Here is a 27291-nt window from a genome sequence, read left to right as displayed (position 1 = left end):
TCTTATGCCACTGTTTTCTCTTCACCCAGGAGGACAGGGAAAGTGGCAGCTTTGTCCAGAGTGCAGAGTTTCAACAGGTTTTTTTTTTTTTCATTATGTCCTGACTATCAATCTGTGCATTCTTTAGCTCATATTAAGTATGTAGTTTGAATTCTGAACAGGAAGCAAGAGGCAAGTGAGGGCAGACAATTGAAATACAGTGGAGGTTGAGACACACTTCCAGAAAGAATGTGCTGGAGAAACAGGATTTATACTCGTTTGATCATAGCTCAGACGTCCACTGGGATTGTGAGGGCTTCTCAGCTCCGGAACGTGCATTAAAACGCCCCGATCTGTATGTACGTATAATGGAATATCATTCAACCTTTAAAAAAGAAGAAGGAAACCCTGCCGTTTGCAACAACATGGATGGATCTGGAAGGCATTCTGCGTAGTGAAATAAGCCAGACACAGAAAGACAAATACTGCAGGATACCATTGATGTGAGGGACTGAAAATTCTCCAATTCGCAGAACAGAGAGTAGAACGGTGGTTGCCAGGGGCTGGGGGTGGACAAGTGGGGAGACGGTGGTCAAAAGGTACAAACCTTTGGCTATAAGATGAATAACTTCTGGGGGTCTGATTCCAGTCTGGCACCTGGAGCCAGCCATGGGTGGGTGGGCTTTGTGTGCACAGGGGTTTGGATGCAGTGAATAAAGTGGCTCTAAACATCTGTGGATGTACATTTCCAACTCTTTGGGATAAATCCTAGGAGTGGGGTCCATCTGCCGCGCTGCAAAAGTGGGATCCTTCACCAACTAACTTAAGTGTGTCATGTTGGTGTGGAAACGTTCCGGTCCTGAGGGCAGGGTCCCTTACTCATGGCCACCCTTGGCCGGGTCTTGCTATGTAAAGACATCTTCTTAAAGCACTGAGCTAGCAGGGAATCAAGAGGATTCTAAAGGCAGGACCCATCAGGGTCATGAGACAGTGGTCTTTGCATTTTGCTCTGAGGGTGTTGGAAAACCACGGTGGGCATCCATTACCCCCAGTCCCAAGGCTTGATTGGGGAGCTCACAGGAGACCCTCCCCAAATAGGACTGGAACCCCCAAGGACCAAGTTTAAAAGTGAAGGAGAAGCTTGTAATAACCTTTAATGGAAAAGGATCTAAAAGCGAATATATACATATATATGGATAACTGAATCACTTTGCTTTACACCTCAAACTAGCACCGTATTGTAAATCAACTATATTTCAATAAAAACATTTTTTAAAGTGAACAAGAAATGTCACCACTTCCGCCACCACGCCGGCCACCAAAGAAAGCCACACCTGACATGATGGGTGGTCTTTAAATGGCCAAGCAGCCGTGAACAACATGCCTCCACACGCTCCTAAGAAGCCTGGTTTATTCCACTGGGAAGAATCCCACAATGAAGTCAAGAAAGAGGATAAGAGGCTCATTTGACAAAGAAAGAACCATACAGATAACAAATCAAAAGGAACAGAGAAGAAGCCAAGAACCCAAAAAACAGACAGTGCCCCCCTCCCCAGCTCCGTACGTGGAGGTGATTCAGCCCCGGTGAGCCGGCGGTCCCGAGGTCACGCTAGGGGGGCTGAACCCCAAAGCCAGCCCTGTTGCCCCTGCCGCCACCCAAGCCCTTGCTGTGATTGCCACGCCCAGCTCTCCGAGCTCATTCTGGTGTCCACGGCCCTGCCTTCTGGGAACCATCAACGTCCCCCATTCTCCGAGGGGACAGAGTGCCCCTCTCTATGATATAAATCACAGCAAAATCCTTTTTGACCCACCTCCTAGAGAAATGGAAATAAAAACAAAAATAAACAAATGGGACCTAATGAAACTTCAAAGCTTTTGCACAGCAAAGGAAACCATAAACAAGACGAAAAGACAACCCTCAGAATGGGAGAAAATATTTGCAAATGAAGCAACTGACAAAGGAAAAATCTCCAAAATATACAAACAGCTCATGCAGCTCAATATCAAAAAAACAAACAACCCAATCCAAAAATGGGCAGAAGACCTAAATAGACATTTCTCCAAAGAAGACATACAGATGGCCAACAAACACATGAAAGGATGCTCAACATCACTAATCATTAGAGAAATGCAAATCAAAACTACAATGACGTATCACCTCACACTGGTCAGAATGGCCATCATCAAAAAATCTACAAACAATAAATGCTGGAGAGGGTGTGGAGAAAAGGGAACCCTCCTGCACTGTTGGTAGGAATGTAAATTGATAAAACCACTATGGAGAACAGTATGGAGGTTCCTTAAAAAACTAAAAATAGTTTAGTTCCTTAAAAAACTAAAAATAGTTTAGTTCCTTAAAAAACTAAAAATAGAACTACCATATGACCCAGCCATCCCATACCCTGAGAAAACCATAATTCAAAAAGAGTTATGTACCCCAATGTTCATTGCAGCACTATTTACAATAGCCAGGACATGGAAGCAACCTAAGTGTCCATCGGCAGATGAATGGATAAAGAAGATGTGGCACATATATACAATGGAATATTACTCAGCCATAAAAGGAAACACAGTTGAGTTATTTGTAGTGAGGTGGATGGACCTAGAGTATGTCATACAGAGTAAAGTAAGTCAGAAAGAGAAAAACAAATACTGTATGCTAACACATATATATGGAATCTAAAAAAAAAAAAGGTCATGAAGAACCTAGGGGCAGGACGGGAATAAAGACGCAGACCTACTAGAAAATGGACTTGAGGACACGGGGAGGGGGAAGGGTAAGCTGGGACGGAGTGAGAGAGTGGCATGGACATAGATACACTACCAAATGTAAAATAGATAGCTAGTGGGAAGCAGCCGCATAGCTCAGGGAGATCAGCTGGGTGCTTTGTGACCATCTAGTAGGCGTAGGATAGGGAGGGTGGGAGGGAGACGTAAGAGGGAGGAAATATGGGGATATATGTATACATAGAGCTGATTCACTTGTTATATAGCAGAAACGAACACACCATTGTAAAGCGATTATACTCCAATAAAGATGTTAAAAGTTTTCTTTAAAAAATATAAAAGTAAAAGCTGGTTCTTTCAGAATCTGTATGGGATGCAGGAAATTATTTGTGGAAACATTTTAAAAAGTTGAATTAAGTAGACAGTTTTTAGGAGGTGTTCTTTTCTTTTAAAAAATATGGTTTTTTTTTTTTTTTTTTTTGAGGGGACCAGGTTCTCTTGGGCGCGGGTGGTGAGCGTTCTGGAAAAACCACTCTGGTATGGCTACAGAGAATGGATTTGCCCCTCGGGGCAAGCACAGAGCTGGGAGACCTGCATAAACTTTGGGAAAACCTGGATTTGGGTGATGGAGGGACAGAGGGAGTTGGAGAGATACAGCCAAGACTCTGGGTGAGTGTAGATGCTGAAGGGGCGGAGAAAAGCCACATTCAGCTGTTAGCCTGGGATTCCTGGGTCCAGGCAGGAAAGACAGGGATGGAGGGATTGGGGAGGATCTGGGGGCGGGACTTAGTGAATTCAATTATAGACATGGGTTCAAGGACCATGTGGAAATTTCTGGCATCCCGTTGCCCATTTGTGTCCGGCCACAGGAGAATGGTCTACCCATTACTCAGTCTTGAGTTCCATGCATAGACCATCAAGTGACCTTCCACAAGGGGGCCAAGGACACACAGTGGGGAAAGGACAGTCTCGTCAACAAATGGTGTTGGGAAAACTGGATATCCACATGCCAAAGAATGAAACTGGACCCTTATCTCATGCCGTACACAAAAATTAACTCAAAATATAGTAAGACTTCAGCGTCCCATCTGAAAAGCCTAAAACACCTAAAAGAAAACACACGGGAAGAGTTTCTTGGCAGCAATGATTTCAAAGATCTGACACCAAAAGCACAGGCAACAAAAGCAAAAAATACACAAATGGGATTGCAACAAACTAAAAACACTTCTGTATAGCAAGGGAAACAAAGCACACAGCAAAGAGACAATATCTCTGCAGAATGGGAGAAAATATTTTCAATCTGCACATCTGATAATATAGAGAGTTTGGACAGAGGAGGTGCCCTTTAAAAACTTCAGTGACTATGCAGATTGGATTGGGAGGTTCTGCCTTGTAACGGGAGTTCTGGATTGCTGCTTTATCCAACTCGAGCAATTTGTCTTAATTATGCAAGTAAATTAGCTCAATGTTACCTCTTACGGAAAGATGCAAGCTTTATTATTATGTGATGTCTAGTTCCCTAGGGGTATAATGAGGGCTCTAGGAAATTGGTTGATTTTTCAGACGGTTGGTGGGATTTCATTCATTCTCTGGAGAACCCTTCCCATCTGTGCTCCTATCTGGAAAATTCAAATATTTTTTGTTGTCTACATAATACTCAGCACTCTTGAGGCAAATGTCCCAGCTCCTCTGAGCCGCTGCCCAAGTTTTGCAAATCAGAATCTGTTTCAGAGAACTGTCTGAAGCTCTGAAGGGTTTTTTTTTTAATCTTTCATCAAATTTCCTTTAAAATTCTCTGAACAAGCTTATGCCTGCACCAAATTCACACTCAGGGAACTTCTAATAGGTGACTTGGTACATTGTTTTTGTTGTAAATGAGTTTGGCAGACACCAGGTTCATTTTCCCGGAGCTGTGCAGCTCATGGCTGTGGGTTTGCAGGCACCCATCACAGCACTGGAGAGTCATGGACAGAAGCCCCCATCCTCCTGCTTTCACAGATAGAAGACGGTCCCTGCTGAGGGCCAACATTAGTCTGAGCACAGTAGAAAAACAAGGAGGTGGGCATATTTCCAGGTAATTAAATCTGTGCAGAAAACTCCAGAACCTAATAGAGGCTGAAAACTCTGTTTTGGTTTTTATTTGTAATCAATCCAACCTGGCATTTCCCGTCAACTTTGCATATTGAGGCATACTCCCAAAATGTTCTATCAGTTATTTAGAAAGGAAAAGGTCACTCTTTCAAATTTTTTGTTTATTTTTTTAGTTGAAGTATAGTTGCTGTACCATATTATATAAGTTACAGGTGTATAATATAGTGATTCACAATTTTTAAAGGTTATACTCAATTTGTAGTTATTAAAAAATACTGGCTATATTCCCTGTGTGTGTTGTAGAATATATTCTTGTAGCTTATTGATTTCACACATAGTAGTTTGTACCTCTTAATCCCCTCCCCCTATCTTGCCCCTCCCCCTTCCCTCTCCCCACTGGGAACCGCTGGTTTGTTCTCTATATCTGTGAGTCTGCTTCTTTTTAGTTATATTCACTAGTTTGTTGTATTTTTTTAGATTCCCCATATAAGTGATATCATATAGTATTTGTCTTTCTCTGTCTGACTTATTTCACTAACATAATGCCCTCCAAGTCCATTCATGTTGCTGCAAATGGCAAATTTTCATTCTTTTTTATGGCTGAGTAGTACTCCGTTGTATATATGTACCACATCTTCTTTATCCATTCATCTGTTGATGGATACTTAGGTTGCTTCCACATCTTGGCTATTGTATAAATAATGCTGCTATGAACATTGGGGTTCATGTTTCTTTTCAAACCAAAAATTTTAGCTTAAAGATCTAGAATTCTACATTTTATTTTTTTTCTAATCAAACATTACATATTTTTTAAGTTGGAATATAGTTGCTTTACAATGTTGTATTAGTTTCTGCTGTACAGTGAAGCGAATCAGCTATATGTACACCTATATCCCCTCCCTCTTGGACCTCCCCCCCCATCCCACCCATTTAGGTCATCACAGAGCACCAAGCTGAGCTCCCTGTGCTATAGTGAAGGTTCCCACGAGGTACCTATTTTACAGATGGTACTGTATTTATGTCAATCCTAATCTCCCAATTCATCCCACCCTCCCATTTCCCCCCGTGTCAACACATTCGTTCTCTACATCTGCGTCTCTATTCCTGCCCTGCCAATAGGTTCATCTGTACCATTTTTCTAGATTCCACATACATGCGTTAATATATGATAATTTTTTTCTTTCTTACTTCACTCTGTATGACAGACTCTAGGTCTGTCCACATCTCTACAAATGACCGAATTTCATTCTTTTTATGGCTGAGTAATATTCCACTGTGTATATGTACCACATCTTCTTTAACCATTCATCTGTCGATGGACATTTAGGTTGTTTCCATGTCCTGGCTATTGTAAATAGTGCTGCAATGAACATTGGGGTGCATGTATCTTTTTGAATTATGGTTTTCTCAGGGTATATGCCCAGAAGTGGGATTGCTGGGTCATATGGTAGCTCTATTTTTAGTTTTTGAGGAACCTCCATACTGTTTTCCATACTGGCTGCACCAACTTACATTCCCACCAACAGTGTCGGAGGGTTCCCTTTTCTCCACACCCTTCCCAGCATTTGTTGGTTGTAGATTTTCTGATGATGCCCATTCTGACCGGCATGAGGTGATACCTCATTGTAGTTTTGATTTGCATTTCTCTAATAATTAGTGATGTTGAGCATCTTTTCATGTGCTTTTTCGCCATCTGTATGTCTTCTTTGGAGAAATGTCTATTTAGGTCTTCTGCCCATTTTTGGATTGGGTTTTTTTTTGTTTGTTTTATTTTACATATAATATTGAGCTTCATGAGCTGTTTGTATATTTTGGAGATTAATCCTTTGTCAGTTGCTTCATTTGCAAATATTTTCTCCCATTCTGAGGGTTGTCTTTACGTCTTGTTTATTTCCTTTGCTGTGCAAAAGCTTTTAAGTTAATTAGGTCCCATTTGTTTATTTTTGTTTTTATTTTCATTACTTCAGGAGGTGGATCAAAAAAGATCTTGCTGCGATTTATGTCAAAGAGTGTTTCTCCTATATTTTCCTCTAAGAGTTTTATAGTGTCTGGTCTTACATTTAGGTCTTTAATCCATTTTGAGTTTATTTTTGTGTATGGTCTTAGGGACTGTTATAATTTCATTCTTTTACATGTAGCTGTCCAGTTTTCCTAGCACCACTTATTGAAGAGACTGTCTTTTCTCCATTGTATATTCTTGCATTCTTTGTCATAGATTAGGTGACCATATGTGCATCGGTTTATCTCTGGGCTTTCTATCCTGTTCCGTTGATCTATTTTTCTGTGTTTGTGCCAGTACCATACTGTCTTGATTACTGTAGCTTTGTAGTATAGTCTGAAGTCAGGGAGCCTGACTCCTCCAACTCCATTTTTCTTTCTGAAGATTGTTTGGCTATTCGGGGTCTTTTGTGTTTCCATACAAATTGTAAAATTTTTTTGTTCTACTTCTGTGAACAATGCCATTGATAATTTGCTAGGAATTGCGTTGAATCTGTAGATTGCTTTGGGTAGTATAGTCATTTTCACAATATTGATTCTTCCAGTCCAAGAACATGGAATATCTCGTCATCTGTTTGTGTCATCTTTGAGTTCTTTCATCAGTGTTTTATAGTTTTCTGAGTACAGTTCTTTTGCCTGTGTAGGTAGGCTTATTCCTAAGTATTTTATTCTTTTTGTTGCAATGGTAAATGGGATTCTTTCTTTAATTTCTCTTTCTGATCTTTTGTTTTGTGAGAGTATAGGAATACAAGAGATTTCTATGCATTAATTTTGTATCCTGCAGCTTTACCAAATTCATTGATTAGTTCTAGTAGTTTTCTGGTGGCACCTTTAGGATTTTTTATGTATAGTATCATGTCATCTGTGAACAGTGACAATTTTACTTCTTTTCCAATTTGTATTCCTTTTATTTCTTTTTCTTCTCTGATTACTGTGGCTAGGACTTCCAAAACTATTTTGAATAATAGTGGCAAGAGTGGACATCTTTGTCTCGTTCCTGCTTTTAGAGGAAATGCTTTCAGCTTTTCTCCCTTGAGGAAGATGTTAGCTGTGGGTTTGTCATACATGGACTTTATTATGTTGAGGTAGTTCTTTCTATGCCTACTTTCTGGAGAGTTTTTTTAATCATAAATGGGTGTTGAATTTTGTCAAAAGCTTTTTCTGCATCTATTGAGATGATCATATGGTTTTTATTCTTCAGTTTGTTAATATGGTGTATCACATTGATTGATTTGTGTATATTGAAGAATCCTTGCATCCCTGGGATAAATCCCACTTGAGCGTGGTGTATGACCCTTTTAATATTTTGTTAGATTCTGTTTGCTGGTGTTTTGTTGAGGATTTTTGCATCTATGTTCATCAGTGATATTGGTCTGTAATTTTCTTTTTTTGTAGTATCTCTGCCTGGTTTTGATATCAGGGTGATGGTGGCCTCGTAGAATGAGTTTGGGAGTGTTCCTTCTGCTGCAATTTTTGGGAGGAGTTTGAGAAGGATAGGATAGCTCTTCTCTTAATGTTTGATAGAATTCACCTGTGAAGCCATCTGGTCCTGGACTTTTGCTTGTTGGAAGATTTTTAATGACAGTTTCAATTTCACTGCTTGTGATGGGTCTGTTTATATTTTCTATTTCTTCCTGGTTCAGTTTTGAAGGTTATACCTTTCTAAGAATTTGTCCATTTCTTCCAGGTTGTCCATTTTATTGGCATAGAGTTGCTTGTAGTAGTCTCGTATGATCCTGTGTATTTCTGTCGTGTCAGTTATAATTTCTCCCTTTTCATTTCTAATTTTATTGATTTGAATCCTCTCCTTTTTTTTTCTTGATGAGTCTGGCTAAAGGTTTATCAATTTTGATAATCTTCTCCAAGAACCAATTTTATTGATCTTTGCTGTTATTTTCTTCATTTCTATTTCATTTATTTCTTCTCTGATATTTATGACATCTTTCCTTCTACCAACTTCGGGTTTTTTTTTTTTTCTTGTTGTTCTTTCTCTAGTTGCTTTAGGTGTAAGTTTAGATTGTTTATTTGAGATTTTTCTTGTGTCTTGAGGTGAGGTTGAATTGCTATAAACTTCTCTCTTAGAACTGCTTTTGCTGCATCCCATAGGTTTTGGGTCTTCATGTTTTCATTGTCATTTGTTTCTACGAATTTTTAAATTTCCTCTTTGATTTCTTAAGTGATTTATTGGTTATTTATTAGCATATTGTTTACTCTCCATGTGTTTGTGTTTTTTACAGTTTTCTTCTTGTAATTGATTTCTAATGTCATAGCATTGTGGTCAGAAAAGTTGCTTGATATGATTTCAAATTTCTTAAATTTTCCAAGGCTTGATTTGTGACCCAATATGTGATCTGTCCTGGAGAATGTTCCATGTGCACTTGAGAAGAAATTGTGTTCTGCGTCTTTCAGGTGGAATATCCTATAAATATCAATTAAATCTATCTGGTCTGTTGTGTCATTTAAAGCTTGTGTTTCCTTATTTATTTTCTGTTTGGATAATCTCTCCATTAGTGTAAGTGAGGTGTTAAAGACCCCTACTACTATTGTGTTACTGTCAATTTCCCCTTTTATGGATGTTAGCATTTGCCTTATGTATTGAGGTGCTCCTATGTTGGGTGCATAAATATTTATAATTGTCATATCTTCTTGGATTGATCCCTTGATCATTATGTAGTGTCCTTCCTTGCCTCTTGTAACAGTTTTTATTTTAACATCTATTTTATCTGATAAAAGTATTGCTATTCCAGCTTTGTTTTGATTTCCATTTGCATGGAATATCTTTTTCCATCCCCTCACTTTCAGTCTGTATGTGTCCATAGGTCTGAAGTGGGTCTCTTGTAGGCAGCATATATATGGGTCTTGTTTTTGTATCCATTCAGCCAGTCTAGGCCTTTTGGTTGGAGCATTTAACCCATTTACATTCAAGGTACTTATTGATATATTTGTTTCTATTACCATTTTCTTAATTGTTTTAGGTTCGTTTTTGTGGGTCTTCTCTTGTGTTTCCTGCCTAAAGAATTTCCTTTAGCACTTGTTGTAAAGCTGGTTTGGCGGTGCTGAATTCTCTTAGCTTTTGCTTGTCTGAAAAGCTTTTGATTTCTCCATCAAATCTGAATGAGATCCTTGCTACGTAGAGTAATATTGGTTGTAGGTTTTTCCCTTTCATCACTTTAAATATGTCCTGCCACTCCCTCTGGCTTGCAGAGTTTCTGCTGAAAAATCAGCTGATAACCTTATGGGGATTCCCTTGTATGTTATTTGTTGCTCTTCCCTTGCTGCTTTTAATATTTTTTCTTTGAATTTAATTTTTGTTAGTTTGATTAATATGTGTCTTGGTGTGTTTCTCCTAGGGTTTATCCTGTATGGGACTCTCTGCACTTCCTGAACTTGATTGACTATTTCCTTTCCCATGTTAGGGAAGTTTTCCACTGTAATCTCTGCAAATATTTTCTCAGACCTTTCTTTTTCTCTTCTTCTTCTGGGACCCCTATAATTTGAATGTTGGTGTGTTGTGTGTTGTCCCAGAGGTCTCTGAGACTGTCCTCAATTCTTTTCATCCTTTTTTCTTTATTCTGCTCCCTGGCAGTTATTTCCACCATTTTAATCTTCCAGTTCACTTATCCGTTCTTCTGCCTCAGTTATTCTGCTATTGATTCCTTCTAGTGTATTTTGCATTTCAGTTATTGTGTTGTTCATTACTGTTTGTTTGTTCTTTAGTTCTTCTAGATCCTTGTTAAACATTTCTTGTATTTTCTCGATCCGTGCCTCCATTCTCTTTCCAAGATTTTGGATCATCTTTACTATCATTACTCTGAATTCTTTTTCAGGTAGGTTGCCTATTTTCTCTTCATTTATTTGGTCTTGTAGGTTTTTACCTTGCTCTTTCATCTGTAACATATTTTTTTGTCATCTCATTTTTTTTTGATGGGTCAGGCTGTTTTCCTGTCTTATTGGTTGTTTGGCCTGAGGCCTCCAACACTGGAGTTTGCAGGCAGTTGGATGGAGCCAGGTCTTGGTGCCGAGATGAGGACCTCTGGGAGACCTCACTCTGCTTAATATTCCCTGGGGTTTGAGGTTCTCTGTTAGTCCAGCAATTTGTACATGGCACTCCCACCACAGGCGCTCAGGCCCAACCCCCAGCCTGGGAACCAAGATCCCGCAAGCCGCATGGCGTGGCAAAAGAAAAAAAAAAAGGAACAAACGGAAAAGAGCAGAACAATAACAAAGAATAAAAAATAAAATAAAATTAGAAAGCTAAAAAATATATTAGAAAAAATAAAAATGAAAATGAAACAACAACAACAAAGCAAAACAGAACCACAACAGCAAAAAGAAAAAAAAAAAAAGGCCGGAGGAGGCCCTGGGGGAGAGGGGGCTTAGACCCAGGACACACATGGCCAGAGGGGGCTCCAGAGGGCAGAGTTTCGGGCCTGGGACCCCAGCTGGCTCGCCGGGGCCGAGCAGGCAGGGGAGATGCTGGCCTTGTTCTCCTCTGATCCTCCAATCCCCTGAAGGTCTCTCCCCATCCCCGCTGATCCCCTTGCCATGAGTGGGCCTTTCTGAGGGTGGGAACCCCTCCCCTCCCCCAGCCATCCCCGAGGGACACCAGTCCCATCCCGCCTCCACCTTTCATCCCCCCCGCTCCTTCCCCTCCACATCCTACCCAGTCATGCGGGGATTCCTCCCATCCCCTTAGGTGTCTGAGGTCCCCCACCAGCGCCTAGTAGGTTCCCTGGTTATGAGCAGATGCAAACTCCACATCCTCCTACTCTGCCGTCTTGACCCCGCCCCCTACAACAGAATTCTGCATTTTAAATCACAAGAGGCATGCTTGGAAATTTATGACTAGGTCTTCCAGCTTTAATAAATGCTTGGACATTTTATGATTTTGACCTCTGGAGCCAAGCTAATCTGTTCCAATTTTCTTAGAAATATTCCAATTTCTGATTTGCAAATGGAAAATCAGGCTAGCAATGCTTCTGCCTTTGGGTAAGAGAGATGGATGTCAGGATGTCAGAATTTCCTTCAACCGTCCTTTTTCTTTGACTCTGGTTTTGAACTTGGAAAATGTAGCCCAAGACAAATAGGGAAATGTGAGTGAGAGTAAGTAAATTTATAAATTTTCAAAGTATCAGCAAAGGTAAATGAAAGAATCCGTTTCCAGCATGGAAAGCAGGCAGATTTTCTGAAAGATTGGATGTAACTAGAATTAGTTTTATGAGATCTTTTGTGGTTACTCCCCAACCATATTTTTATAAGTCAGTATGAAAACCTCCACCTGTCATGAACTGTGTTTTCCTGTGATAATCCCAGATGTGCTTCCATTCAGGACATCTCAGCTGTGGGTTGGCATTTATTATCCTGTCGTGGGATAGCGGAGGATCCAGCAGGAAGGTAGTGGTCATGTTTTCTAGTTTCCAGTCATCCCGTCCTGGGTCACTCGCTGTTCTCTGCTGTATCTACACCAACCCAATTTTAATGCCTGTAAGATAGTGGTCATGTTTTCTAGTTTCCAGTCATCCCGTCCTGGGTCACTCGCTGTTCTCTGCTGTATCTACACCAACCCAATTTTAATGCCTGTAAGATACTCACTTTTAGGTAGAATTAGAAAAGAAAAAAAAAAAAAAGAGCACAAATACAGGAAAAAGATCAGCATAAACTAGGAGTGGGACAGGACTTGAATTCCACCAACTGCCGCCCAAATGGAAAATTCCAAGGAGCATCAACCCCCTTGATTTTCAAATGCACTCTAATTTATTCTGCTTTCTGAAGAGCGCGACCAAGAATGAATCTTCTTTGCAAAGTCAGGTGACAGGTCTTTAGATTTGCTGTTACAAAGGATCCCTTCTGTAGGGTTTGATTTGGGGAGAATTTAAATTTGAATACACAGGCATCGTTCTCCCAGCCCTGGGAGATCCATTAGGCAAAGAGATTAGTTGCTTGTTCTCCAGGGGGTCAACAGGTAAAACAAATTAACCAGAGGCTTCACCCAACAAAGATTATGTAACTCGAGGGCAAACGTGTTGCCCCTGGTGATGCAGAGGTATTAGCCGACGATTCATCATCTAAATGCTGAGTTCCTTAGCTGACGTTGAAAGACAGAGACACTGGAGGGTCACTTGTGGGCGACACACCCCTCACGTTTGCACATGTGATGCTGGACCAGGACTGCTTCTGTGGCCTGCAAGCCATGCTGGGAAATGTGGGGACCAGATGGACAGATAAGCGGGCACCGCTGTCTCTGCCCCAAACTATCCGATCCCCTGACCCCAGTCAAACACCAGGACAGATACTTATAAATACTAACTATAACCCCCTTCTGGGAGATACCCTGGTATTCTGTATGAAATTGGGGTTCATAGTGGTATGGACCTCCATGGTAGAAGAGACCAGAAAAGGTAACAATGTAGATTCCTTGTCAGGGCAGATTCCAGGGGTATGAACAATGCTGGGAAAAGTTTTGGGCAAGAAAATATGAGCGTAAAGAGGAATTGAGCATACCCATTGAGATGGCCACTGTTTTTAAAAAATAGAAAATGACAAGTGTTGGCAAAGATGTAGGGAAACGGGGGTCCCTGTGCACTGTTGGTGGGTATATAAATGGTGCAGCTGCTGCGGGAAACAGTGTGGCAGCGCCTCAAAAATTAAAAATAGAATTACCATAGGATCCAGAAATTCCAATTCTGGGTGTACACCCAAAAGAATTGAAAGTAGAGTCATGAAGAGAGATTTGCACACCCATGTTCATAGCAGCAGAATCCACAACAGCTAAAATGTGCAAACAACCCAAGCGTCCATGGAGGGGCGAATGGATAAGTAAAATGTGGGCCATCCGTGCAAGGGAATATGCTTCAGTCTTTAAAAAGGAAGGACATTCTGTCACAGGCTACAGCATGGATGAACCTTGAGGACATGATGCTGAGTGAAATAAGCCAGACACAGAAGGACAGATACTGTTTGATTCCACTCCTGTGAGGTCCTTGGAGGAGTCAAATTCACAGCGACAGAAAGTAGGAGGGTGGGTACCAGGAGCTGGGGGAGGGGGATGAGGAGTGAGTGTTTAATGGCAACACCTTCAGTTTTCCAAGAAGGATGAGTTCTGGAGATGGGTGATGGTGACGGTTGCAAAACCATGTGACTGTACTTAATGCCACTGAACCATATGTTTTTAAATGGTTAAAATGACACTTTTTTTCACCAATCAAGAGTGTTTTTTTCTGGTGTTTTTTTTTTTTAATTTTATATTGGAATAAAGTTGATTTACAATGGTGTGTTAGTTTCAGGTGTACAGCAAAGTGAATCAGTTATACATAGATATATACATTCTTTTTCAGATTTCTTTCTCATAGAAGTTATTACAGAATATTGAGAGAGTTCCCTGTGCTATACAGTAGGTCCTTGTTAGTTATCTATTTCATACATAGTAGTGTGTATATGTCAGTCACAAACTCCTAATTTATCACTCTCCTGCCCCCCGATTTCCCTTTGGTAACCATAAGTTTGATTTCGAGTTCTGTGAATCTGTTTCTGTTTTCTAAATAAGTTCATTTGTATCATTTTCATTAGAGTCCACATATAAGTGATATCATATGATATTTGTCTTTGTCTGACTTACTTCACTTAGTATGATAATCTCTAGGTCCATCCATGTTGCTGGAAATGGCATTATTTCATTCTTTTTGATGGCTGAGTAATACTCCATTGTATACATATACCACATCTTTTTTTTTTTTTTTTCTCCACAGGATGCCTGTATCTATCTTTTGCTCTCCCTGGCACTTGGCATACTAGGCTATTTTGGTTGCAAGGGCACTTCAAGATGTAGGCTCTACATCTAAGGATGCTCTCTTAGGAACCAGGCTTAGCTGATCTGAGCAGCCTGGCCTAAGAGATCAGCACAGTATTAGGGTACCAGAAAGATGCTCACCCTTTCCGAGACTTCAGGGACCAGGTTATCCTGTCAGCAGCAGGGATGCATTTCCTTCCACGCCAGTGCCATCATTGTGACTCAGTTACTCTTGGCTCTGCCCTCTTCCCTGTCTTCTTACCTCTGCCTTGGATTAAACACCCCTTTCTGAATCTCCAGTTCCAGTTTAGATTGGCTGTACTATCTGCTGTTATTCCCGTGTCACTAATGACAAAAGCTTTAAACCTTTTGTAGAAAGCAGACTCTTGATTGGCTGTTCCTAGGCAGGTACACCTGGTCCAAGGAGCTTCTGAAGGTGGATCATCACTGGGAACCATGTGTCTCCCTCAGAAGAGGCTGTGGATGTTACAGGCACTAGAGCTATGGTTTTCCCACTTACAGGTGCATTGGAATGACCCAGAGAACTAGCAAAAATGTAGATGCTGCTTCTCATCCCTGTAGAGTAGGATTTGGGGGATTGAGCCTGGGATTGGTTTCGTTTTTTGCTAGGTCATGGCTATCTGTGGTACTTGGATACTTCTGCTTGAGTTTCTAATCTGTTTTTTTTTTTTTTTTTAACATCTTTATTGGAGTATAATTGCTTTACAATGGTGTGTTAGTTTCTGCTTTGTAACAAAGTGAATCAGTTATATATATACGTATGTTCCCATATCTCCTCCCTTTTGCATCTCCCTCCCTCCCACCCTCCCTATCCCACCCCTCTAGGTGGTCACAAAGCACCCAGCTGATCTCCCTGTGCTATGCGGCTGCTTCCCACTAGCTATCTATTTTACGTTTGGTAGTGTATGTATGTCCATGCCACTCTCTCACTTTGTCCCAGCTTACCCTACCCCCTCCGCATATCCTCAAGTCCATTCTCTAGTAGGTCTGTGTCTTTATTCCCATCTTACCACTAGGTTCTTCATGACCTTTTTTTTTTTCCTTAGATTCCATATATATGTGTTAGCATACTGTATTTGTTTTTCTCTTTCTGACTTACTTCACTCTGTATGACAGACTCTAGGTCCATCCACCTCACTACAAATAACTCAATTTCGTTTCTTTTTATGGCTGAGTAATATTCCATTGTATATATGTGCCACATCTTCTTTATCCATTCATCCGATGATGGACACTTAGGTTGCTTCCATGTCCTGGCTATTGTAAATAGAGCTTCAGTGAACATTTTGGTACATGACTCTTTTTGAATTTTGGTTTCCTCAGGGTATATGCCCAGTAGTGGGATTGCTGGGTCGTATGGTAGTTCTATTTTTAGTTTTTTAAGGAACCTCCATACTGTTCTCCGTAGTGGCTGTATCAATTTACATTCCCACCAACAGTTCAAGAGGGTTCCCTTTACTCCACACCCTCTCCAGCATTTATTGTTTCTAGATTTTTTGATGATGGCCATTCTGACTGGTGTGAGATGATATCTCATTGTAGTTTTTTTTTTTTCATGTGTTTATTGGCTATTTTTTTAAACATCTTTATTGGAGTATAATTGGTTTACAATGGTTAGTTTCTGCTTTATAACAAAGTGAATCATTTATACATACACATCTGTTCCCATATCTCTTCCCTCTTGCGTCTCCCTCCCTCCCACCCTCCCTATCCCACCCCCCCATCCCACCCCTCTAGGTGGTCACAAAGCACCAAGCTGATCTCCCTGTGCTATGCGGCTGCTTCCCACTAGCTATCTATTTTACATTTGGTAGTGTATATATGTCCATGCCACTCTCTCACCCTGTCACATCTTACCCTTCCCCCTCCCCATATCCTCAAGTCCATTCTCTATTAGGTCTGTGTCTTTATTCCCGTCTTGCCACTAGGTTCTTCATGACCTTTTTTTTTTTCCCCCTCAGATTCCATATATATGTGTTAGCATACTGTATTTGTTTTTCTCTTTCTGACTTACTTCACTCTGTATGACAGACTGTAGGTCCATCCACCTCACTACAAATACCTCCATTTCGTTTCTTTTTATGGCTGAGTAATATTCCATTGTATATATGTGCCACATCTTCTTTATCCATTCATCTGTTGATGGACACTTAGGTTGCTTCCATGTCCTGGCTATTGTAAATAGAGCTGCAATGAACATTTTGGTACATGACTCTTTTTGAATTATGGTTTCCTCAGGGTATATGCTCAGTAGTGGGATTGCTGGGTCGTATGGTAGTTCTATTTGTAGTTTTTTAAGGAACCTCCATACTGTTCTCCATAGTGGCTGTATCAATTTACATTCCCACCAACAGTGCAGGAGTGTTCCCTTTTCTCCACACCCTCTCCAGCATTTATTGTTTCTAGATTTTTTGATGATGGCCATTCTGACCGGTGTGAGATGATATCTCATTGTAGTTTTGATTTGCATTTCTCTAATGATTAATGATGTTAAGCATTCTTTCATGTGTTTGTTGGCAATCTGTATATCTTCTTTGGAGAAATGTCTATTTAGGTCTTCTGCCCATTTTTGGATTGGGTTGTTTGTTTTTTTGATATTGAGCTGCATGAGCTGCTTGTAAATTTTGGAGATTAATCCTTTGTCAGTTGCTTCATTTGCAAATATTTTCTCCCATTCTGAGGGTTGTCTTTATGTCTTGTTTATGGTTTCCTTTGCTGTGCAGAAGCTTTGAAGTTTCATTAGGTCCCATTTTTTTATTTTTGTTTTTATTTCCATTTCTCTAGGAGCTGGGTCAAAAAGGATCTTGCTGTGATTTATGTCATAGAGTGTTCTGCCTATGTTTTCCTCTAAGAGTTTGATAGTGTCTGGCCTTACATTTAGGTCTTTAATCCATTTTGAGTTTATTTTTGTGTATGGTGTTAGGGAGTGTTCTAATTTCATACTTTTACATGTACCTGTCCAGTTTTCCCAGCACCACTTATTGAAGAGGCTGTCTTTTCTCCACTGTATATGCTTTCCTCCTTTATCAAAGATAAGGTGACCATATGTGCGTGGGTTTATCTCTGGGCTTTCTATCCTGTTCCATTGATCTATATTTCTGTTTTTGTGCCAGTACCATACTGTCTTGATTACTGTAGCTTTGTAGTATAGTCTGCCATCAGGGAGCATGATTCCTCCAGCTCCATTTTTCGTTCTCAAGATTGCTTTGGCTATTCGGGGTCTTTTGTGTCTCCATACAAATTTTAAGATGATTTGTTCTAGCTCCCTAAAAAATCCCATTGGTAATTTGATAGGGATTGCATTGAATTTGTAGATTGCTTTGGGTAGTAGAGTCATTTTCACAATGTTGATTCTTCCAACCCAAGAACATGGTATATCTCTCCATCTATTTGTATCATCTTTAATTTCTTTCATCAGTGTCTTATAATATTCTGCATACAGGTCTTTTGTCTCCTTAGGTAGGTTTATTCCTAGATATTTTATTCTTTTTGTTGCAGTGGTAAATGGGAGTGGTTTCTTAATTTCACTTTCAGATTTTTCATCATTAGTGTATAGGAATGCAAGAGATTTCTGTGCATTAATTTTGTATCCTGCTACTTTACCGAATTCATTGATTAGCTCTAGTACTTTTCTGGTAGCATCTTTAGGATTCTCTATGTATAGTATCATGTCATCTGCAAACAGTGACAGCTTTACTTCTTCTTTTCCGATTTGGATTCCTTCTGTTTTATTTTCTTCTCTGATTGCAGTGGCTGAAACTTCCAAAACTATGTTGAATAATAGTGGTGAGAGTGGGCAACCTTGTCTTATTCCTCATCTTAGTGGAAATGGTTTCAGTTTTTCACCATTGAGGACAATGTTGGCTGTGGGTTTGTCATATATGGCCTTTATTATGTTGAGGAAAGTTCCCTCTATGCCTACTTTCTGCAGGGCTTTTATCATAAATGGGTGTTGAATTTTGTCGAAAGCTTTCTCTGCCTCTATTGAGATGATCATATGGTTTTTCTCCTTCAATTTGTTAATATGGTGTATCACGTTGATTGATTTGCATATATTGAAGAATCCTTGCATTCCTGGAATATACCACATCTTCTTTATCCATTCCACTGTCCTTGGACACTTAGGTTGCTTGCATGTCTTGGATATTGTAAATAGTGCTGCTATGAACATAGGAGTGGATGCATCCTTTAGAATTATGGTTTTCTCTGGATATATGCCCAGGAGTGGGATTGCTGGATCATATGGTAGCTCTATTTTTAGTTTTTTAAGGAACCTCCATACTGTTCTCCATAGTGGCTGCACCAATTTGCATCCACACCAACAGTGTAGGAGGGTTCCCTTTTCTCCACGCCCTCTCCAGCATTTATTGTTTGTAGACTTTTTGATGCTGGCCATTCTGACTGGTGTGAGATAATCAGGGAAGCCCAGTAAAACTGCACAAGGCTCTTTGGAATTTACTGGTTAGTCCCTGGAAGGTAGAAGCTCAATCTCTCCTAGAAAAGGCAGGCTTGAATTGACCCCGTGCTCTATCTCAGATGCTGTGAGGCTGCCCGACAGGTGGGGAGAAGGCAGCAAGGCCACCTTACACTCAGTCACATAGAGTTTGCAAAGCTGTGATGGGTAAATGAGGATTCCCATGCGTTGACTGGCCAAACGAATTGATTGTCACTTTTTCATCTCGGGAGAATTGAGGATAAAGGGCCTCATAATTCAAAGAGTGTGTTGTGGGGAAAGGGGTCAGACTGGGCAGATGATCAGGGCTCGAGAGGAAGAGGAAGAATTCTTGAGCCCAGATGGGGGGGAGGGGGAGATGGAGTGGGTGTGCTTGTTTAAAGCTAACACAAACTTGTGTTGTGTTGTAAGGGGTATTTTGAGAACTCCTAATCTTGGGGGAAGAAAAAAAAGACTTACACGTGCCTTTTAGAAAGTAGAGAAATCCAATTTCATGAAAATGCGATTGCTTTGTGCAACCTTGCCTCTGCCTTGAGCTCATGGAACCCCTTTATAGACCAGGGAGGGTGTCTCTGTGAGTGAATCTGGACGTGCCCCAGAAATCTGATGAGGCACCTGTCAGATCTCAGGTGTGTCCACGGGGAGACACGCTGTGACCCCAGAGGCCCAGGCTGGGTAGGAAGGGGCAGTGGTAAGCAGGATTCCAAGGTGGCCTCAAGACTTGTGTTCCCTAGTGCACACACCCTGTGTAATCTCCTCCCCTGCAGTGTGAGCAGGACTTGTGAGCACCATAGGTGTCACTCCTGTGACAGTGTAGCTATGGGTTAACTTGAGTTCATCAGAAGGAGATTATCCTGGGTGGGCCTGACCTAATCAGAGAAGCCCTTTAAAAGTAAAGGAATTCTTTTTTTTTTAATTGTTTGTTGTTGTTGTTCATATTTTTTTATCTTCTTAATTGAAGTACAGTTGATTTACAATGTTGCATTAGTTTCAGGTGTACAGCAAAGTGATTCAGTTAAACATATATATGTATCTATTCTTTTTCAGATTCTTTTCCCATTTGGGTTATTACAGAATATTGAGTGGAGTTCCCTGTGCTATACAGTAGGTTCTTGTTGGTTATCTATTTTACATACAGTAGTGTGTAGCTGTTAATTCCAAATTCCTAATTTATCCCTCCCCCACCCGTTCCCCTTTGGTAACCATAAGTTTGTTTTCTATGTCTGTGGGTTTATTTCTGTTTTGTACATAAGTTCATTTGTATCTTTTTTTTTTTTTTTTAGGATTCCACATAGAAGCAATATCATATGGCATTTGTCTTTGTCTGGCTTACTTCACCTAGTCTGATCATCTCTAGGTCCATCCATGTTGCTGCAAGTGGCATTATTTCATTCTTTTTATGGCTGAGTAATATTCCATTGTATATATGTACCACATCTAAAAAGAAGGCGAATTCTGCCCACAAGAACGAAGTTGGAAGAGAAGCTCGACCTTCCAGTGAAAATACAGACCTTAACAACTAGTTAAAATATCAAGTATGATCTACTCCACTGAAGGGGATTTCAACCCAATAGTCGGTAGGTGAAACATCTAATACGCTTATCATGTGAATCTGCCTGAATCATGCAGCACGTATGAGTGTGTGTAGTTGATATAACAAGATGGCATGTGAGTGTGGAAGGATAATTATTTCACCTGCACAGTATATGCAGAAATGGAGAAAATGATTCAGGGTTAAGCCCCACTGAGATCATTAGTCTGTCTCGGGGCAGGAATATTTCACAGTAGAGGAATATTGGGGAAATTTTACAACACCTTCTGTCCACAAAGCAAGCATCACTCTTTTGGGTAAGGGATGATATGACCTCCCAGGTGGATCCTGGTAGTTGACTCTTTGACAGTCAAATATGACAATTCAGATGCAGGTGGCTCCCAAGATGAACCCAGAAGGCAACTAGACACCTTCAACAAGTCTCCCACCTTCCCATATGGTGGGGTCTTCTGTTGACAAATCATCTCCCTGTCCGATCACATCTGTGATTGGCCCTTGTCCCTTCCTGTTTTCTGGATATAAGGGAAACATCAGGCACCAATGGTCACCAACACATCAGTGTGATTATTTTAATAGATTTAGACACACTTAAGTGGGACGGATGGTCCCAATCCCATTTTCTGACCAAAAGATTCTCAGAAGACTTGAGTCATCAACTATAAGTCATCCATGACTAATATTATTAATGGTGGAAGAACCCTTCACAGAGAGAAATAGGGTCGCTCACCAAAAGAAAGGCAGCTGCACTGCCTCTGGATAAGGCAAAACCAACAAAAGTCCACCACACCTCAGTGTCTTAGCTCAAGATGCCAGAGAGTGGGTAGCTTAAACAAAAGTAATTTATTTTCTCACAGTTCTGGAAGCTAGATGTCCAAGATCGTAGTGTGGGTAGATTCAGTTCCTGGCGAGGCTCTCTTCCTGGCTTACACATGGCATCCTTCTTGCTGTGTCCTCACATGGTGGAGAGAGAGATCTGGTCTCTTTCTCTTCTTAATAACGTCAGTAATCCCATCATGGGGGCTCCACCCTCAAGACCTCATCTAACTCTAATCACCTCCCAAATACCCACCTCCTAACACCATCCCACTGGTGGGCAGGGCTTCAACACAGGAATTTTCGGTGAGGGACACAATTTAGTCCATACAACTCATCCTTGTAAACAGCATCATTCAGTTGCTCAAACCAACACGGAAGCTTGATTCTTCCTCCTTCCCCATATTTAATACATTTTTAGGCTTTGCTAATTCTATCCATGACAGACATGTCCAATTATCCCCATCACGGCAGCCAGCAGCCCAGACCCAGGCACATGATGAACCTGGACCACAGCCTTAGTCTCCTAAGCATCCTATCTTTTGTTACCATCCTCCAGCTCATACTCCAGGCAGCTGCGTCTCCAGCTTCACAGCCTCACCTCCAACTGCACAGCCTCACGTCCATGCCACAGACTCTAAACTCTCCATCTCCCCACCGTATCCTACAAGACCCAGTGTGATCTTCTGGGGCCTCAGTCTCTCCATCTCACCCCACTCTCTCGCCTGCCCTACTCACTTCAGGCACAGCAAGCTTCTTTCTGTTCTTTAACCCACTGGTCCTCAATGGTCTCCTATGCTCCTTTCCTGGGTGTTCATTCTTTCTTGGGCTTCAAGATGAATGTCACCCGCTCAGAGAGACTTTCTTTGATTTTTCCATTCACAGGGACCTCTCCCACCATCTGTTTACTTCCTCAAGACACATATCAGATTCTTAATTTTTTAAATTTAATTTTTTTTATTTATTTATTTTTTGGTTGTGTTGGGTCTTCATTGCTGTGCGCGGGCTTTCTCTATTTGTGTCGAGAGGGGGCTACTCTTCATTTCTTCGTTGCGGTGCATGGGCTTCTCATTGCGGTGGCTCCTCTCGTTGCGGAGCACAGGCTCTAGGTGCGCGGGCTTCAGTAGTTGTGGCACGTGGGCTCAGTAGTTGTAGCTTGTAGGCTCTAGAACGCAGGCTCAGTAGTTGTGGCACACGGGCTTAGTTGCTCTGCGTCATATGGGATCTTCTCGGACCAGGGCTCGAACCCATGTCCCCTGCATTGGCAGGCGGATTCTTAACCACTGTGCCACCAGGGAAGTCCCCATATCAGATTCTTTAGTTCTTCATTTCTTTTTTCTGTTCACCGTTTATCCCTCCTAGTGCAATAGATGTTCCCTGGGAGCAGGAAGAGTTTCCAATGGGAGGCTGTCCACGCCTCCCAGGACCTGCCTCACAAATAAGCAAACTGTGTTAGGTGGATGAGAGAGGAGATGACCGTTCTCACCTGCCTCCCATCCCTACAAGCAGAATCTCCTCCCCTCAGGATGTCTTCCACCTTCTCCTCCCCTGAGGAGCTGCCCATCCCCCAAGGCTGACCCACAGAGCAGAATCTTATCAAGACTGTGACTTCCTCCTACATGTCCAAACTCCAATTAAAATGACTAATAGGGGTTCAAAGAGGGAGAAATCAATGTCATGTCTAAAAAAAAAGAGGAGCTGGTGGCACTCCTGTACCAGAATCACAGAAGGAGTTTAGCTGGACATATTGCTACGTATAAAACCAACTAAAATACAAACCAGAGTAATTGAAAAAGAAGGAAAAAGCAGGGGAGGGATAAATTAGTAGTTTGGGATTAGATACACACTACTATATATAAAATAAACAAGGTCCTACTGTATAGCACAGGGAATTATGTTCAATGTCTTGTAATAACCTATAAGGGAAAAGAATCTGAAAAAGCAGAGATAAATATGTTTGTATAACTGAATCACTTTGCTGTACACCTGAAACTAACACAACATTGTAAATCAAGTATACTTCAATAAAAAAAAAGAAAAGATTTTAGTAAAAAAATGAGATTGAAAAGATTTATGAGATTCAGAGGAAATTGGAATATTTTATCCTGAGAAATAAACAAACTGAGATAGAATGGTCTGCACACAATAGAAAAACATGATTGCTGAGTACTTTAAACTACTGATGCAAGCACTTTGCACTGTGAGAAGTCAAATTTGGGTGAAGTAGAAAACTGACGAGGAAAAATATCTTCCCAGCATGCAGAGGAAAGTTTAAAATGCTTAAGGGAAAAAAAAAAAAGATCAATTTTGAGACGTTAAGAAGAATCGCCAAAGCCAATCTGTGAAAAAGGATTTCCTACAAAGGAATATGGGATAGACGGACCAGACGCACTAATTATAGAAATGATAGAAGGTAAATGTTTTAAGCCAGAGAAATAGAAAAATGACTACATACTGACTTCTCAGTGAAAATTTGAAAGAAAACCAATTTTAGACATGTTCTGGTAGCATTGTCAAACAAGATAAAGAATACTCTACAAGTGCTCATGGAAAGATAAAAATAACAGAAGAGCCAATACTGGTTTGGCTTCATTTCATCTCAGCCACAAGAAATGACATAATGTTATTGGACCTCCAAGCACTGATGAGGGGAAGAAAATCATTATTAAAAATTCCACAGTGAGGGCTTCCCTGGTGGCGCAGTGGTTGAGAGTCTGCCTGCCAATGCAGGGGACACGGGTTCGAGCCCTGGTCTGGGAGGATCCCACATGCCACGGAGCAGCTGGGCCCGTGAGCCACAATTACTGAGCCTGCGCGTCTGGAGCCTGTGCTCCGCAACAAGAGAGGCCGCGATAGTGAGAGGCCCGCGCACCACGATGAAGAGTGGCCCCCGCTTGCCACAACTAGAGAAAGCCCTCGCACAGAAATGAAGACCTAACACAGCCATAAATAAATTAAAAAAATAAAAAAATAAATTCCACAGTGAAACCATTATAGAATTATCTATCGCTCCCAAAGTAGTGTTAATTTTCAATACCGTTAATACAATTAACTATATTCTACTCGGTAACCGTGCGGTGCTGCAGACTCAGGTGGTGGAGAGGAAACCACTTTCTAAGTAAACGAATGAATCCTGCAGCCAAATAGATTTATCCCCTGAATCGAACATTTTTTGTGTTATGCAAATTATTTGCCTCCAGAGCGGTTAGAAAGTGTAAAGAGGCGGTGATTCTTTTTTTTTTTTTTTTTAATTTTATTTATTTATTTATGGCTGTGTTGGGTCTTCGTTTCTGTGCGAGGGCTTTCTTTAGTTGCGGCAAGTGGGGACCACTCTTCATCACGGTGCGCGGGCCTCTCACTATCGTGGCCTCTCCCGTTGCGGAGCACAGGCTCCAGACGCGCAGGCTCAGCAATTGTGGCTCACGGGCTTAGTCGCTCCGCGGCATGTGGGATCTTCCCAGACCAGGGCTCGAACCCGTGTACCCCGCATTGGCAGGCAGACTCTCAACCACTGCGCCACCAGGGAAGCCCGAGGCGGTGATTCTTGATCCACACTTTAAAAAGACATCAAAAACCAGAAAGCAAAACAGATAATGATTTTCAAAAGTTTTTCAAAAATCAGGGCACAAAATCAAGTTAGTTTTACATGTGTATTTAACAAAGGTTGGATTTTGACAAACTTTTCTTTAAAAATTAAATCCATGAACTCAAAAACAAAACAAAAACAAAACAAAAAAAACTCCTGACTTAGAATACAATTTCTGTATAGGTACTGTTGGCTTCTGTCTTTAGCTTGAAATTCTATAGTAAAATTCCCTTAAGGAAATTAAAGGGTTTTGAACACACACACACACACACACACACACAAAAAAAATCAGGGCACAGCCAAGTCATCCTTGTCTTCAAATCTATCAAGCCATGGAACAGGGATAAAATATCTTTAATAGGATTTTCTGACGATGACTAAATAATTTGCATAGTCTTCTGAGAGACAAAATCAAAATGAGTTGATTGTAATGTGTTTGATCCCTTCCTCTGTAGATTAGTGTTCCTTAAAGAGGGGGAGAAGTCTTCCCACATGAAAATTTGGAATTGAAAACCTTTCTAAGAATTAAAGTATTTACTAAACTCCTCAACTGGCATGTGCTACAAAGAAAAAATTACAATTGTATAGGAAGGAGATCTATCTAAGACAGGATATTTTAAGAACCAGGCATCCATGAATCTACTGAAATGTTTTATCCTTTTCATCATTTCAGAAACTCAGGAGAGTCCATTGACTTTATGGAAGACCCTATTGAATACGCAGAAAATGGAAGTGGGATGGTCCAAATCCACAGAGACGAACTCCCGTGCCATCTGTAGAATCGTTGACTCAGTCCCTGGTGAGTACCCTTGTGTGTGTCAGTAAACGGTGTGTGTATTCATGAGCTGCTTAGTGGAAAATATGATTCTTAACACTGACCTTGACCTACAGGTGTTGAGGGGATGAGATAGGTAATCCCCTGCCATATTAATCATGGTGACCATCCTCTGCAGTGGGTCTTCCGAGACAGAGATTCAACTTAGGATTTCCCTATGACATACTTTCTCGGGTCCAACTGGGACTCAGAACCAGGAGGGAGGGTACCATACGGCAGGGCCACCTGAGGCCCATTTGGGTCTGAGTCATAGCTGGGTCAAGAGCAGTTCAGCCAATCCATGGAGCCTTTGCTGCACATGAATTATACATGAGAGTCAGGCACAAAATGAGAACAGAATACAATCAAATACTCAACCACGATATCTAGGATTTAAGCCCTGCTCAGGGCACAGGGCATGTCTTAACTTGCAGCATCTTCACTACAGCCCTTGAAGGAAGACAGTCTTCTGGCCGATATTTATAAATGAGAAAATTGAGGCACAATGCTTGAGTCAGCGTCAAGGTCACAGAGTTTGTAAACGTGGAAGAGTCTGGATGCTAATTCAGACAGTATCAGGCGCAGGAAAAGGAAATGACTTGTATTTAAGTGTTGGGGCCAATGGTTAATTCCCAAACGTGGTCGCCATCTATTGGAAAACCCCTAAGGTCTAGAATTTTAGAGATGGAGGGCAGACATTCCTTCTAGGGAAGAAATACCCAGAACCCCTGGTGGAGAGTCATCTGGATTCAGCCGGGACGTGCCCAGGGAAGCGGTCACAGAACGCTGTGTAGCAGCCAAGGTTCTCACCTCCCTGGTATCTGACTTGAGGGTCTTCCACCGAGAAGCAGTAGGAGCTCCTCTTAATAGCAGAAGCTATATTAGTAGTCGTTGTAGTGACAGAAATTGTCTCCTCAACCAGACTCTCTCAGGCTCCCCTAAATTCTTCAGTGAGGTCTGATTTTTGGACTTTTGTGGACATTTCTGCATTGTCCAATTTTAGCAAGAGCCATGCTTAGTCGGTTTAACCAGAACCCACACCCTTCATATCTGGTCATCTCCATGTCTGGTCAACTTCATATCTGCTCATCTCAATATCTGATCAGTTTCCTCACCCTCCATGCCGCCCCCCCCAGGTGATGTCTGGTCACCCTGCCCTGCCTTCAGCAGGAATCCTGTGAGGTCAGTTTAGCCAGAATCCCCTCACCCCTAATTTTCCTGTTAGTAGTTTTCCATCCACTGACCCTCACCTGCTCCATGGCTGTAAAGCCCCACTTGCCCACGCTGCCTTTGCAGTTGAGTCTGGCTCTATACTGAGCTCTCTCTGCCCTATTGCACTAGTCCTGAATGAAGTCTGTTTTTACCACTTTTTCTGTCCTGCTCTGCTTTTTCTTTAACAGTAGTAGTAATAATAGCAGTAGTAGTTGTTGTTGTAGCAATGATTGGAATAGGAGTAGTAGTCGTAGTAGCA

At 41.3% G+C, this 27291-nt stretch overlaps 3 long non-coding RNA genes across 9 annotated transcripts in view; 2 read left to right on the top strand and 1 right to left on the bottom strand.

The window, feature by feature from the left end:
- The window catches only part of LOC309652471, a 101643-nt gene extending 79286 nt beyond the window's left edge, over window positions 1-22357 (top strand). Inside the window, exons 3-4 of the long non-coding RNA XR_014258732.1 lie at window positions 20103-20159; window positions 20339-22357. This is a non-coding gene — a long non-coding RNA (uncharacterized lncRNA). The remainder of the gene's footprint in view (window positions 1-20102; window positions 20160-20338) is intronic.
- Window positions 22358-22390: 33 nt separating this feature from the next.
- LOC309652469 overlaps window positions 22391-27291 on the bottom strand; it is a 126011-nt gene continuing 121110 nt past the window's right edge. For 4 of the 7 annotated variants that reach the window (XR_014258724.1, XR_014258725.1, XR_014258729.1 and 1 more), the window contains exon 4: window positions 22392-22847. This is a non-coding gene — a long non-coding RNA (uncharacterized lncRNA). Of the gene's footprint in view, window positions 22848-27291 lie in introns of all 7 variants that reach the window. The other 3 variants (XR_014258726.1, XR_014258727.1, XR_014258728.1) reach the window with 1 other exon arrangement.
- Window positions 24426-27291, top strand: part of LOC309652467 — a 36888-nt gene continuing 34022 nt past the window's right edge. Inside the window, exons 1-2 of the long non-coding RNA XR_014258723.1 lie at window positions 24426-24634; window positions 24949-25805. This is a non-coding gene — a long non-coding RNA (uncharacterized lncRNA). The remainder of the gene's footprint in view (window positions 24635-24948; window positions 25806-27291) is intronic.

Source organism: Balaenoptera physalus (assembly GCF_965194825.1).
Source record: "Balaenoptera physalus genome assembly, chromosome: X".
In the NCBI taxonomy this organism is placed as follows: Eukaryota; Metazoa; Chordata; class Mammalia; order Artiodactyla; family Balaenopteridae; genus Balaenoptera; species Balaenoptera physalus.
The sequence above is the reverse complement of the archived record's forward strand: the minus strand, read 5'-3'. Positions and strand labels throughout refer to the sequence as shown.